Raw genomic sequence first — 16,115 nt, 5'->3', positions numbered from 1 at the left:
AGCATCTCACCGTGGCTACACCGGACATTAACATACACACACACACACTCTCACAGTTTTCTGTAATTATGACAGATCGTTGTGCTCCGGACTGGATTGCATGCAGCGAGTAAACATTAGCCAACTTGGTAAAGGGGCGGGACTAGTACTATTAAGCACATTAACGTGTGCGGCACTGTGTGAAGGACTGTCTGTGACTCGCTGCTGTCCACATCCATCATCCTGCCTCTTGTTTGGGTCCACCCTGTGTGCTGTAGGTAAAGATGGCCCGTATAAAGCAATACACCGAATAGAGGAAAGGACATCAGACCCATTACAGCTGCTCCATCAATCACAAATACCTCTTTATACGTCCTAAACCTCTGCATGCTCAGATAATTCTGCTTTGTGCCCAGAATATCTATTTTTCTTTCTTACTTTGTCTCTTTATCACCTTCAACCTTTCTGTCAACTCTTCCCTCTATCAACATTTTAGTGTCCTTGTGCCTCCCCCAATTAGTTTTCTCTCTTTCTCCCCTTCCCTCTCTCCTCCTCCTCTCCCTTCATCCCTCTGCTTTAATAATGGATAGGATGCAGGCTATGGCACTAAAGAATACATGGGAGGGGATCTTGGGACACGGCAGTGTTCGGAGCAAGTGTCGGTGCCCGCACCCTCAAAAAACTAGTTCCGCTGGCCCAGCACAATATCGTGCACCTGCTGCACTCTCGGGTGGCGTCAGTATTTGTCCCAAGTCACCCCCTCTGCCTCTACATCAACTCTGCCAACATACACACACACACTCACACAAACAAACGCTTAGTTTGGCTGCACTTTATGGAGCACAACACTTCTCATAGACTGTGAGAGTGCTGCCAAATCCAGCTCAGTGGGACACAACAGTGGCCCCTCCTCCTGATGACCTTCACCTGCACTTGCTATCACCTCACCCAAACCACACCAGATAACACAGGGTGGAAGATGACAGTTATGTCAGCACACACACGTGCACTTTAGTTGGCCTTTCCCTGTTACTCCCTCATTGCAAAAACATTTCTCACTCTATCAGTGTGTATTTGTTTGAGTTTCCTTTTGTGGCTCCTGTACATGTCATGTAGGCTAGAGGCCTGCGCTGACTAATATGCAGATGACACTGTGGTAATGCTGAGCACTGAGTAAGTGACAAACGATTACTTAGACACAAGGATCAGTATGGATCAATGATGAGCGATATTGATCACATGGTGTTGTTGACATGTGCAGTAACAAAGACAGATACTGTTTGGGAAGTAGTCCACTGAGAATTGTTTTTGCCTATTTTCACTGCATACAAATCTATTAGCTTGTGATTTATCCGATGGTCACGACACGGTATTGGTTTCATCATTGAATCGCCAAAGTTTAATTTATTGCTGGTCGTGCTTTAGGTGTGTGGTGACGAAGTATTGGTTATTCCAAGCATACACAAACTCTGCAAAAAACTGGTCTTCTCAATGCAGTTTTCAGGAACCAGTCATTGTCAGGTGGCCTCCTACAGGAAGTTAGTGGGGACCTATTGAACAGAATGATAGATACAAAAAGAAAATAGCTTAAAGGAATACTTCATCCACAAAATGACCATTTGTATATCAGTTACTCTCCCTTCTTTGCATTGCATTCTTGAAGAAAACTTTTTCTTGCATGCCTCCACAGTGAACGGAGAATCCGAAAACATAAAAAAGTGAAATAAATGGGGGCTGTTTAAATGTGGCCCCTATTTACTTCACTATATCAAGATTTTTTTTTAACGTTTTTGACTTTATTTTTACACAGTGTAAGCATGCGAGAAAAATAAAGTTTTCTTCAAGAATTCAACGTAACAGGTTGTGAATAATTGATATATAAATTGTCATTTTGTGGGTGAAGTATTCCTATAAACAATTAAATGAAATGTCCATTTATGGTAAAGTTAGTATTGCTAACAGTTCTTTACCCAAATTGAATATTTCCATAAAATACAAAGTTTTTCTGATTAAAAACTGTTGTCAATTTGATACATAAAATATATTCTTAAGGTATATTTGTATGGTATGGAGATGTTTTCAATGAAAATACAGTCAATATTGAGGTAAATCCAGGGTGTTATTGCTGATAGTGGTAATAATGATTCAACAAAAACAAATTTAAACACAGTAACAGTTGTGGACTTTGGCCACTTCACTCTGATAACTGGGGGGTGGTGCAGCTTCTGCTCAAAAGGTTTGTCCAGATTGAAACGTATAGAAAATACTCAGTTTTTCATTTCCTGTGTTTGAATACAAGTGAGTAATGGTTTGTAGAATACCACAATAAGAAGATCTGTTGCCCAAAAAACTGTTGAGCTGAGGAGCAAGTCTGATGAAATACTGCAAAGATTGCCCTGCGCATATTATGTGACTTTGTGTCATATGTTTTTCACATTGAATGGCTGCTAATGGACTTTGGAACCTGTCAAGTTATTTTGGAAAATGTGATCAACTATGGCTGCCAAAAATTCTAAATAGCCAGCTGTTTTGGGGTAACAGCATTAAATGAGTATCCTGTTTGATATTGAAATGCAGCTCCATAGAGAATCAATGAACTTTCAATGACTGGGCGATGAAGTTGATGGCTGTATGACAGCAGGGTTACCGTTAGTTACTGTGAAGGAGGTATGGTTGTTAAGGGCGATCAAGTTGATGGCTGTATAACAGCAGGGTTACCGTTAGTTACTGTGAAGGAGGTATGGTTGTTAATGGCATTAAGTATTCATTCAGTCAGTATGTTCATGACACTCAGACTTGGATAAGTCCGGCTGAGTCGCAATAGTACAAGCTGTGGTCATATCGAGGGTGGAATGATCTTTGGCACTCTTTAAATTCCACAGCATTTCTTAACACTGCTGCTGACCGCATGCATCTCCATATGGGTACCTTTTTTCAAATATTCACATTATATTTTATATTCTATTTTATTTTATTCTGTCGGAGGGAGCCTCTGAACAAGAATCTTATTGCCAACGTCTGCTCTGTATGACAAATAAAAACTTGAAATGTGAAACAGAAATAATTTCAAGATTGTTCTGGGAGTGCGATAGGGACAGCAGTTTACTATACATACGTTATATCGGCCGATATTATCTTATATGCAGATATTTTGGTATTTGCGTGTATGTTGGCGATAAATAACCAGAAATTTCCGTACAGAAATATCAGACTTTTGAGATCTTTGAGGTTTGAGGTCATTTAAAAACAGTGTCCCCATTACATGACCAGTTGATTGAACTGTAAAATAATTTTGTATCTTGGTCACAATGCTTTAAAAAACAAATCTAAAGGATCCGTATCAAGATTGCTTATTTAGGTTTTTAAAAAATACCATTGTCCGATGTATTGTCTGATTTTTAAAACTCCCAAATATCGATATCGGTATCGTCCTCAGAAATCCAGCATCAGTCAGGCTATGCCTGATATCATAAAAGAGTGATCATATTTATGCTGTAAATATGAAGTGAGTTGTTGATGCTGTTTATGCTCTTTAATGTATTCCATTATAAGCGGTATATCATCTTTAGTTTATATTTCATGTTCTACATTTATTTCAAAGTGTTTATTATATGCGTGTATTCAGTTCAATTCATAGCGCCTATTCATAAATGTTCTGCGGTCCTCAAAAGTATTCTTCTCCTCTGTAGGTGGTCCGTTTATTTCCCCCACTTCTTTGTGAGGCATTCAAAGCAAACTCAAATGAAACTGCAGTCGAAAAAGTGTAACTTCCCGTAATAAATCTCCACTTGCAAGGATGAATATTACCTTAATACATCCACCACAATGTTTTGCTCTCTCCTTCCACTTTCACGCTGGCTGCTGCTAGAATCAATTTGAGACTGTGAGAATGTATGGAGTGGAATAGGGAAGCAGCAGGCCGCATTGTACGTGCTGCTAAGCATGAAAAATGTTTTCCACGACTCTGCTGAAACCAAGTGAATGCAGGCAACTACAGATAGACTGTGGACTATTAATCAGTTCCATGTGAACAGATTAGACCTGCTATTATGTTTTTGGGTGAAGTGACTTATGGCTGTTTAAAAGAAAAAGTGCAGTGGAGACGGTAGAGAGGGAACTTCCTGTACTTGCTTCCCTTTTGAAAGGGGAAAGGCTGCCTTTGCTTCATACATGTAAATTATGTATTCATTTATTTCAGTGTAGATATGGTCTCATGCTGGCATAGATGATGTCAGCCACAGCCCTTAAGGGACTTCTGTGTGTGTGTGTGTCTGTGTGTAGGTGGGGGGCACACCATGATGGCAAGACATGTGAGGACATTGAAAGATGGTGGTCATTAGAGAGAGCAGGGATTTGGCACCCACTCTGAGGGGCAATGGTGCATGCCCAACAGACGCAGTGCACCCTGGGACAAACTCCTCAACGTCGGTACCAGATACGCCATACGGCCTTGTGTATATGTGTGTGTGTGTGTGTATGTGTGTGGGTGTGGGTTTGTGTGTGTGTTCGTGTTAGTGTACAGCTGTTATTCCACTGTTCCTCTTAATAGCCCTCAGGCAGCCTTTAAACACTCTATCACTGCAGAAGCACCCACACACACACACACACACACACACGCACACACACACACACACACACACACACACACACACACACACACACACACACACACACGCGCGCGCACGCACACACACGCACGCACACACACACACACACACACACACACACACACACACACACACACACACACGCACACACACACACACACACACACACACATACACACTCACTCAGAAGCTGCAGGTGGGTGAATTGTGTTGAGGAGTGAAATGGGTGAGGTGTGTAAGTGGTTTCAATTATACTGAAATATAAAAAGAGCAGCGTGGCTTGCATGGGGTCAGATATCAGCAGGAAGGTTTCATAAAGTGACATTGTTTTAATTTAAACTTTTAGGGAGTGCTACTGCCCGAATGCTAATAGCGTTATTGTAGCATTGGAGTATTGTTCTGTGGTCGCTTCCCAGATTTAGTGGCAGGATATGACAGACAGTTTGTAGGACCAATAACAAAAAAAACAGCAGCACACACAGAATCCCTGCCCCTAGAACATTTGTCCATTTACTGTAACGACCAAGCTCCGAAAACTGAGAAGCACAAAGGAAACGCTATAACAAATAAGAAAACGCAAACCAAAAGACACGTAACTCTGAAGCTGTGATTTTAGAAGCTAATTAAATTTCTTTGCATATCACAATCTAGCTGTTTGCCATATTTTGGAATGATAGTAATTTTGGGTTGCCGTTTTTGTTGGGTTATTTGCGATCACACATTTCTTTTGCGTTTTTACTAACGGTCAATTGATCTGTCGGTCGCTCCACCACTTTGGTCCTGACTGAAATATCTCAACATCATCTGATATCTGTCATCCTTGGATAGAGGATTGCTATGAAATGTTGAGGTCCTCAGAGGATGAAGCTTACTGACTTTGGTGATCCCCTGACTTTTCTCATAATGCTATCATGAGGCTGACATTTGTGGTATTAAGTGAATTATCTCAGCAAGTATTAGGCGGATGTCATGTCATTTGGTAAAATCGTTCATGTCCCCCTCAAAGTAATTACATTTCCATCCGCCTCAGCTGTAGTTCGTGTTTAGTGCTAATTAGCAAATGTTACAATGCATGTTAAACTAAGATGGTGATCATGGTAGGGATGCACAATTTATCGAACATTAATCGCGATCACGATTTTGTCTTCCCAAGCTCTACTCAGTAAAATGAGTATTAGGCAATGGTACATTATAACGCTATCATGATGCATTCAAATGTAATCTTGTAAATTTTTGGCGAGAAACTTGAATAAATCCAGTTGGTTGAAGGAGATGTTTTCAGAGCAATATGAAATAGATAATAGAGAAGGAATTATGATCTGTTTAACTTCCTAACACAAGCTCTAAACAACTTATAATATATAACTAAAATTACTAATGACAACTTTTAATTAAGTCGCAAGTCCCCATAAACAAATCGAGTCAAGATGTCTCTCAGGTATGAATGCTGACCGGTTGTTTTAGCTTCCCTTAGTATGTACACAGCCACATTTGGGGATAGTTTGATCATTGAACTTCCCTAAGATAATGACTATGTTTTTACTCCAATGACTCCCTGCTAAGTTCCCCATATTAGTTGTAACGGAAACTATTTACTGTTTACAACAGTCAATTCTGATTTTAGCTCTTCTAATGATAACATGTGTACAGCTGCTGTCACTGCTGTCAACCCACTGAAGAATAGGAAAGCAGCGTGTAACAGTGATGATAAAGAAAGACATGTAGGATCATTATTTAGCTGTTGTTTTCTGTCTAGACTTCACAGAGCATGAATCAATCAAAAGCAAAGAGATACGATACATGTGGAACATTGTTATTAAACCAGACACAAGGCAGGATTCACTTAGCTTTCATTGGAATCAATCATCAAATTAATTACGTTTAAAAAAAAAATAATAATTTGTTGCATTCATCTGGTAGGCAAAATGGCACGTGGGATAGTTTACAATTTTTACTGCATGTCGTCAAGTGTGTATGTTTAACAGGTGCTTTATGATGCCTTCAGATGTGACTCAGCAGAGCACAAATGAAGACCAGGGGTGCCAACTGCCAAGTGTTAGTCATACATGGATACATGGATGGATGGATGGATGGACTTAATTGATCCCAAATTGGGAAATGATTGTGTTACAGCAGCAGGTTATCCAGACAATGCACCGAAACAGTAAATAAAATGAACATATCAACACTAGAGAAATATATTCATAGAATACACAAAGAATGAATGCACTTTAAATATACCAGACTACTACAACTAACATAAAACATCTCAAATATAAACATAGAATAACCTACTATATACATTAGCAAAGTGTGCAAGTTACAATGTTTTTTTTATTTTAAATAAAAAATAATTGAGGTAGTAAATATGCAAATGTAGATGTGCAAAATTCAACATGTACAAGATTATAACAGGAGCAAAACCAGAATGGAGTATGGTTGAGACTGTCTGAAAGGGCTGAGAGGAAGCCTCTGGAGGCTACATTGCGCGCGGTCTTGCAGCAGGGCACTGCTAGAGAGGCGGTGCGTAATGCGCGGACACATCAGCCTCAGAACACCACCGTTAAGGGGGAGATACCCCGCAAACGTGACTTTGAGTTACGTAAACACTCGCACACGCAGAACGGTGAGGAAAGGAGTGGCTGAGCACAGACAGAGCGGTGGCGGTGATCTCTCTGGTCACGGTGGTCCGGTCCCCTGAGCCCCCCCACACACACACACCCGGCCGAAGCTTTGAATATTTGCTGTTGATTACTACTTCCAGAACCCAAAATATGTCACTCTGGACAACCTTACCATTACGTATTTCGCCCACGCAGTTGTTGTATGTGGATTGAAAACGCAATTACATTTACACTTGTGTTCATCAATGCGTTTTGGGATGCATTTACACTCGTACTTTCATGTGGTTAAGCACTATCCCGACTGCAATCCGATCACCCGAAACACATTTTAATGCCAGGTGTAAAGGGGGTCTAACTGTAGAAGTCCAGGGCCCAGCGACAGAACCACAATGAAACTTTTCCCAGCTCACAGTCTATATCCTATCAGGAGCTGCCCTCTTCTCACCACATGATTGAGTGGTCTGTCAACGCTGTGTGTGCGTGCATTTGTTCTCACAATCCTCCCCATTCATTCACAGGGCATTGATCTCACTTTGAGACATCTCCCCGTTATGATCAATATTATATTCTTCCCCTCTGATAGATTATGCATTATGGTGAATGGAGCAGCGATGAAGGTGTGGCCAGTCAGGCGAGACGAGTTTATGATCCCATGAGTTTTATTTGTGTTTAAACACGTCTTGTTTTACGTCTGTGTGATTAACATTTACAGTAAGTGTTTGATTTACATTTTGTCTCTTTGTGTGTGTGTGTGTGTGTGTGTGTTTTACAATCCGCGGGGAGTGTCTCTGTGCCACCAGATACGGGACTCAGACCAACATGCTTTTGAGGCAGGGAGGACAAGCGTGAAATTAATTGTTCCACTTCATCTCCGGCCAGCGCTCTTCTTTCAAAAGGAACAATTTGTCGGCTGGCATACAGGGGAGGGTATGAAAGGAGGAGGGCACAGCAACGATTTGGCGTTCCTGGGAGATCCTGTGATCCAGCAGTGATTTCCTGCTGTGGATTTGGGCTAGCGCTCTAGTAACAGACTTGCAGTGTTTGGAGTGAATGCAACATCAGTCAAAGTGCAATTGTTTAACCCCTCGCTCTCTGTTTTTCCCCTCGTTTCTGCACACAGGCGCACACTCAGACACACACGCTGTAGTGGCCAAGTGACACAAGCAGAATTAACTTCAACCACATGATGCCTCTGGGTCCTACCTATTCTCTTTTTCTCTCCTCACCTCCTCTCTCCTTGTCTCTCCACCCCGCTCTCCTCCTCCTCCTCCTCCTCCTCCTCCCCGAGCCATGTTGGCTGTAATTACAAATATAACTTTGGGGGTGTCAGTGGCCCTTTATATGAAACGATGACACTGCAACACGTTTGTTCTTCTGAACATGTTTTAGGAGAATAGCTACATGCTCTCGCACGGTAGGCACAAAGGTTGTAGATTGCATTAATGGACACATACAGGTACATGAAAGCATACACACACACAAAAAGTGCACTTCATCCAGAGGGAAATTACTTCCCGTTTGTGGATTTCTGGATTTCTTCAGCATGTTCTATGTCTGACATATTTAAAATGTTTTCAAACAATTTTAAGTGTTGTATTTTATAGAGCTGTCAATCAATTAAAATAGTTAATTGCGATTAATTGCATGATTGTCCATAGTTAATCGCGATTGATCGCAAATTAATTGCACATTTTTTATTTGTTCAAAATAAACCTGAAAGAGAGATTTCTTCCAAAATATGCGTGCTTTATAAAAATGTATGTATATATTTATTATTGGAAATCAATTAACAACACAAAACAATGACAAATATTGTCCAGAAACCCTCACAGGTACTGCATTTAGCATAAAAAATATGCTCAAATCATAACAAAGCAAACTCAAACCCAACAGGCAACAACAGCTGTCAGTGTGTCAGTGTGCTGACTTGACTATGACTTGCCCCAAACTGCATGTGATTATCATAAAGTGGGCACTCATTTCAGGGGCCTCAGTACATCAGAGAGTCCATTAAGTGGACTTATTGGTCACTGTGTCCCTGTGTAGTCTCTTCTCATCTCCTCCACAACACACACACACACACACACACACACACAGACACGTACACGCACACATCCAGAGGCTTTTCTGAGCTGTGTCTCTTTTGTTCATCAAACCAGACTCATCCACTTGTAGTCAGACAAGCAGGCAGAAGCAAACAAAACAGACAGGGTTGCTTTTTGTGAATGAAAACCAAATAACACAGCTTGAATCAGACGGGTTACAATAGCACACAGACTTGTAATTCAGGCTAGTGTGCTCGGCGTCTTGGCACATGCTTCTGCCTCTCCTTTTCCGCTGTGAATGTTCAGCTTCATTTAGTGAGCCAGAGAGCCAGGAAGCATCTGAGCAACAACACAATCAACAACGCTGTCTACGTTTTGGCTTTTTTTATTTTACATTTAGGTGTAAATTATGCTTCTCAATTCAATAATTAATGAGTGAAAAATCTGTTTATATGTCTGTGTCTGTGCACAGATGTTGGAGTGTGAACATACATTTTTGTGTCAGTTTGTGTGTGTGTGTGGGAGAGAGAGAGAGAGACAAAGAGAGAGAGAGAGAGAGGGGGAACGATTCAAACAGCGGTGATATTGTGTGAGAGCGGGCCAAGGTAAAGTGGGCTCTGGTGACGCGTAAAATGAGCTGGGATTTGGGGGATTGGGGTTCAGTCTTAGTGTGAAATGAAGTTTTTCCCCTTCATTAATCACTTTATTATCAAACCCCAAGGAAATGACGTACGTAGATACAAACACATGCGGTAATATGTCAGTCACAAGTCCACGCTCTAACACTTCATTATGATGAAATGTGGAATTATCAGCCTTTACATTTTTTTTTTAACATGTCTCCACCACAGCATTTGAAAAGATCCCTGAAATCACTTCTTCTAACCAACCAATATTTTCCATATGGACTGCCTATATAAGCTGGGTACAACCAATTTTTTCCTTTGTCATATAAGTCTAAAGGCCTTCTTGCTTGATTCTTGTTTTTTATTATTTGTGTTTATTTATTCTCTATTTTCTGTTTATCTTTCTTGTCTTATGAAAAACTCTAAACTACAAATCGTGTATTTTACATTACTGTAATTATTTCATGTAATATACTGCGCAGGAGAAAGCCACTTTTCAAGCCCCTGGAGGGTTTTCAGGCAATTCTCCTTCACATCCACTTGCAAATTATTTATTGTGTCTTTTAAATTTTTTATATGAGTAAATAAACAAACAAACAATGAACGACCAACAGATACACACAAAGAAAAACAGTGCTTGTACGCATGTCCTGCCATTCTACATACAGTATATCGTTTGGATCTACTGTGTACTTATTATTTATTGAGGTTTGTATGTATACATGCAGGCTTGCTCATGTCTCTGTTTCTGTGTGCCAAAGTGCAGCCTGGATGTGGGGATCCTAGCCTCTGATTGTTGTCCTAGAGTCAGAGCACACTGTGTCGGAGAGAGATTAGCAGCATCAGCTCATTCATGTGATGCGGCACAGCAGAGGGGTGAGGAGGGGGTGGGGGAGATGAAAGGGATTGAGTTACCACACACCATACAATATGTGTCACCACTGCTCATCTCTGTCGTCAACACAGTTGAAACTACTTTTTGCAGTGGACGAACGAGGTAGCCTTAGCAGCCTGATATATCTCTTGCTAGGGGAGAAGTAAATTTATGACAGCGCTGTAGTTTTGTTCATGGGCAGACACAGTTATTTTGGCTCAGAGAAGCACCATTTGGTACTCAAGAGACCAAGAACAGCTGCACAGGGCAGCTTCAAGGTGTGGCTGTATACTGTGTGCAACACGCTGAGTCTCCTATGCTGCTGTCAATCATTTAGTGTGGTTGATTACATTATTGCTAGCTAATTGAAAAAGAATAAAAAAATCATCCATCTAAAACAAGTGAACATTAAAGTTTCAGCTGGAGACTGTCCCAACCGGTCTTATCACTTGTGTTTGCAATGCCACATGGACTCCGATGTGAAGGATTTATACAATGGAGGTGAATGGGATTGAGTTTGTGGTGCTCACAGTGTGGAAAGCCTCAAATTCAACAGCAGCGTGTCTTTTAGGGCTCCACGATTTTTTAAGAAAAACCTAATTTGCCAATATTTTGACTGGTACTGCAATTGCGTTATGATTTGCGATATTAGAGGGAATGATATTTTTTTACATCATTATTCTCATTTTCATTGAAAAACACATTAAAATGATTATGGTGGGATTTTTGCGGGGATCTGCACCAAAGGCGTTTTCTTAAGTCTGTAGAATATGATGTGTAGGCCAGGACATCTCTACAGCACGACAATATTTAATTTAAAGTGGTATTTTGACACACATTCCACCTTTAACAAATCTTGCACTTCCTGCGATTTGAAAATTTCAGTAGACCGCATTGTGATTTTTATGAAATTTCTATGAATTGTGCAGCTCTAGTGTCTTTCCAATGTGGCTTTGCAGGATATTGTTTTTAGCAAGACACGTCACTGTTGAGTTTTTTCAATGCAATTTTTCAGTGCAGTGAGAAACACAAATGAAAGTCCATTCACCTCCATTGTATGCTGTAGGGCTGGCAGCAGAAATATCAGAGGGGGATTTCTCAAAGCCTAGTTTTCTGCAAGAGAGAATTTTTTTTTTTGTAATTCGCAAGAACTGATCCTTAGATTGAACAAGCCAAAACCCCATATCGCAGCAGCAAAGATGGGAAGTAAAATGTTTTTGAAACCCATAGCAATGATGGAAAAAAAACAAGTGCAATAGATTATAAAAAATGGAACCGCTTCTCTTTTAGTTGCGAAAAGTTTGAGTTGAAGCCCAGCCCCATTACAACCAATTATAAGTTAGCAGAAGTCTACCTGAGTACATTTACGACTGGTAAATCAGGCCAGTATTCAGGTGCACAAACCAGCAAATGGAACAATCCTTGTGGGAAAGGCAAAGGTAATTACTTTTGTGCTTGACAGCAAGTTAGGCCAAAACATACAATTCTTGTGAGACTGCTCAGCAGGAGACGAGCAGCTAGACTAGTGGACATGAATAGATGCTCCAGCCTGTAGCGGTACATCCCAATAAAAGTAGGGATGCGCCGAGCCAATTTTTTCATGAGCAAAATCTTGAAAATTGTACCAAATCTAGCGTATTGTATTAGAATAATATTTGACCTTAAGTTGCCAATGAAGCCCGTTGTAGAAGCTTTCCTGTCCCCTCTCCTGGGAAATGGTTGTTCTGGATGTATGCCAGTCGGCTTTCCTGTGATGTTGATGTGATGTGAAGAGGATAGCTTCAGGCTAATTAGGACTGGTTTGCCCTAGTCTGCTCTGGTCTGCCTGACTGAACATAGCGCTGCAGACAGCCCTCTGGTCAGCTGGACGCTCTTAGCCTTTCACTGACAAACGTGATCGCAAACACATAAACACTTCGGCTCAGGCCGTGGGCACTTGGTGCTTTCCTTATGCCCTGGTGAAGTGTGTAATATCTGTCAGTTCTGGGCCAGTTTCATGGACAAGGATTTAGTGGAGCTGTAGATCAAAATATACTGATTTCAATAGAAAAGTCTTGGGAACTGTGTTTAGAGAGAATTCTTAGCTATGACTGCGTCCATGAAGTCAGCCATTCATTTATATAATTAGCAAAAGGAGAGCAAGTGAGAACAAGAAGCCACAGGGATCCAGTAAAGGGAGAATGGACAAAGAGGAAATTGGTGAAGAAACCAGTCAAACCAGTTCAGGTTTGAGCTGCCGCTGACCTGTCAGCTTTAACAACCCACCACCACCAGCCAGGAACCAGGATTGGCTTTAAACCTGGATTTTCTGTTCGTCTGACACACTGCAGTTGTCAGTCAGCCAGCGGGATTATCGCTCTGATTTTCATATGGTTACGGTCGCTGTAATTTGGCTTCTGAGTCATCAGCCAGTCACTTTGATTGGCTACAGACGATGTTACTTGAGGCTGCTATTAATTAGCAGTGCTGTTAGGGTGAGGAACAAAAGTTTGTTTGAGGAAATGTGAAACTTGTGGTCGGGGTAGTTGTCACGCAGAACACTTCTGAAGAAAGAAAATTGCATCTAAAAGGGACATTAACGTGACATGTGTTCAGGTGCGTCTTCCCATTGTTTTGTAGGATTTATTTCATTCTTTCTTTCCTTCCTTCTTTGTGTCTGATCCAATCTTTTACCATATGCGTAACAGAAGCACATTTGGAAGGCTGCGCCGGAGCTTTTGAAGACAATTTTGATACTGCAAACTGTGGCATGCAAATGAAATTGGCAGCGAAGGCACCACTTCGGCAGCATTTCAAAGGCACGCAGACTGTTCAGTGTTATGGTTATGAACAGAGTGTTGATGCTATGAAATGGAGATAACAGATGAAACAGTGTGTGTTTCCCCCGATGAACCTAATTTTATTCAAACATTCCTGCTGCTCGTTGCTCCACCTGTCTTTAAAGCTTCAGCAGGCAGAATGTTTTTGGCATCATTGGGCAAAAAATTCCATAATAACCTTTCAGCATATTGTAATTCAGGTGTTCAGAGAGGAAACTAGACTTCTGCACCTCATCATGGCTCTGTTTTCAGGGTTTAAAAAATCTAATCTCGTGACGGGAGACTTTGGCCAATCACAGGTCATTTCAAAGAGAGAGCGTTCCTATTGGCTGTTCATTCAACGGAGGCAGCTGTCAATCACTCGTGAACTCCGATCAAACGATCAAACCAGGCAGCGCTGATCAAATTTGAATTAGTATTCTGTTACTGTAATGCTTATTTCTCGCCTCAAATGTTTTCAGAAACATCTTGTAGTGTACTGTTTAGCTATAAAATTAGAAAGTTTGCTCTGGGCTGTTGGTCGGTGCTTGGTATTTCCTCAACTGATCTCAACACGGCTGCCGGGTCACAAACTTTCTCATTTTACAGCTAAACAGTACACTACAAGATGTTTCTGAAAACATTTGAGGCGAGAAATAAGCATTACAGTAACAGAATATTAATTCATATTTGATCAGCTAGTTTGACCGTGTGATTGGAGTTCACGAGTGATTGACAGCCGGCTCATAGACGCCAGGCTCCAGCTTGGCTCTGATTGGTTGTTTTCCTCCGGTCTGTGAAATCTTGCAGATGCCATTGGGAGCACCGGAGGACACAGAGGCACTTGATTTTTTTTCAGATTACCTCTCTCATGCACTACTGTCAGGAGCGTTGTATAAAAATAACTTTTTTGTAATCATTTTTGCTCCATTTCTACCCACTGCAGCTTTAAATGTCTCTCCTGTCTCCCCCCTGCAGACTCCATTATACTATAAGTTGGACTCTTATCTCTCAAAAAGTACCTTGATGAATCAGACCCTCTTTTCTCTAATCACTATAATTGCTATCAAAAAATCCCTTCCACCTTAGCTCTTATTTTAAGTCCATACTAAACCAAATGTAAATGCAGTGATTTTAACCTGATTCCCTCTACCTCTGCCCACCTGCAGCTCTTCAAATACAGATAGCACTTCGCACCGCCCTCTGACCTCCCACTTCAATATTACCTCCCCGTGCTCTCACTGTTCATCCATCATCCTATTCCTTTCCTTTCTACTTTAGCTTTCCACCCTTAACATCCCTCCGCCTTCCCTTTCATCCTCATCCTACCTGTCTTTGCATCTCTTGAATCTCTTTGCACCCACACAGTGTTTGCTTTCCCTATCTCTCCCCAGTCTCTCTTTTTGTCTCCCTTTATCTGCCTTTTCCCTTTCTCATGTATTTGTCTGTCTGGCTGTGTCTTTCCCTCGGGATGGAGGCAAACGAGCGATGTAACCATAATTCTAACAAGATAACAATCAGTGATCAAATTCAGTGTCCCCTCTCAGTGTCCTTTTTTTTGTTTTCACTAAGGCATTGTACAACAAAATGACCCGTCTCAGGCGTCTTTCACTCAAGTGACTCGACATTTTGCTCTACTTTCACTTATCACCTTCAGCTACAACTAAAGAATTCCCCCTTATCAAAGTTTTGGTATGAAGCAAAAAAATATCCCTCTCTGTTTGGCGACGTCCTGCAGTTTTTCAGATGATTGACTAAATCCAAAAAGCCGCCGCCTGAGTGTCTGATGTCGTCCCCATTCCTCCTCCTACCGTGATCCCTCTCCCCTCGCCCTGCTCCTTGTGTGTGTTGCTGTACAGGAGCAGCTAAGAGCGTGCGTCTAAGCAGGTTGGCATAACATTAGAGAGGGCATGCTATTTGATATGGCGGTAATCTCCTGTTAAATCCCCCAAGAGTGAAACACAGCCGCCTGCAGCTTTGCAGAGATTTCAAAAATGGGTTTCTTTTCTTCTTCCCCTTTTTTTTTTTATCTGTAGAAGTATACCTCCTCACTTAGATCAGCTCTGCATATATGTGTGTGTGGCATGTATGGGTGTGGAATTAGCGAGACTTAATGTCACTGTCCCTGGTTACGGCGCTGGTTAAGTTAAGCGCCCTAGTATTGGTTTATTGCAGAATAATGTGATTTAGTGTAGGGCGGATACTGAGGGCAGCGGCGATGCTTAATGTGTGGTTGGTAAAACCTGAAGGTGGCAGATAATTCTCTTGGCTGAGCTGATTGGTTTCGTTTATATGTAGATTATTATGGGGAAGCATCTCCTGCTGAGCTGTATTCCGCTTTTGAACCACTGATAATGAGTTCTTACAGTTTCTTTGTTAGCATTGCTACTGGTTCGTGGTTTTATGTTGCAATTTTACCACTGCTACTTCTGGCTACTCTGTATACACACAACTACTGCATGTCTGTTCTTCATTCTATGTAGTGTTTCATCCGGTTTCTCCCATTTGTTTCCTGTTAAACTCTTTTTTTCCCCCTATCAAAGATCTACTGATTGTGTCATA

The 16,115-nt window shown here is 41.3% G+C and overlaps 1 protein-coding gene across 4 annotated transcripts in view; it reads left to right on the top strand.

Annotated features, from left to right (window-relative positions):
- cacna2d3a (calcium channel, voltage-dependent, alpha 2/delta subunit 3a) overlaps window positions 1-16,115 on the top strand; it is a 125,933-nt gene that overhangs the window by 8,573 nt on the left and 101,245 nt on the right. The gene's annotated exons all lie outside the window — the stretch shown is intronic.

Source organism: Sebastes umbrosus, chromosome 6, assembly GCF_015220745.1.
Source record: "Sebastes umbrosus isolate fSebUmb1 chromosome 6, fSebUmb1.pri, whole genome shotgun sequence".
NCBI lineage: Eukaryota > Metazoa > Chordata > Actinopteri > Perciformes > Sebastidae > Sebastes > Sebastes umbrosus.
This window is presented reverse-complemented; position numbering and strand designations above follow the sequence as displayed.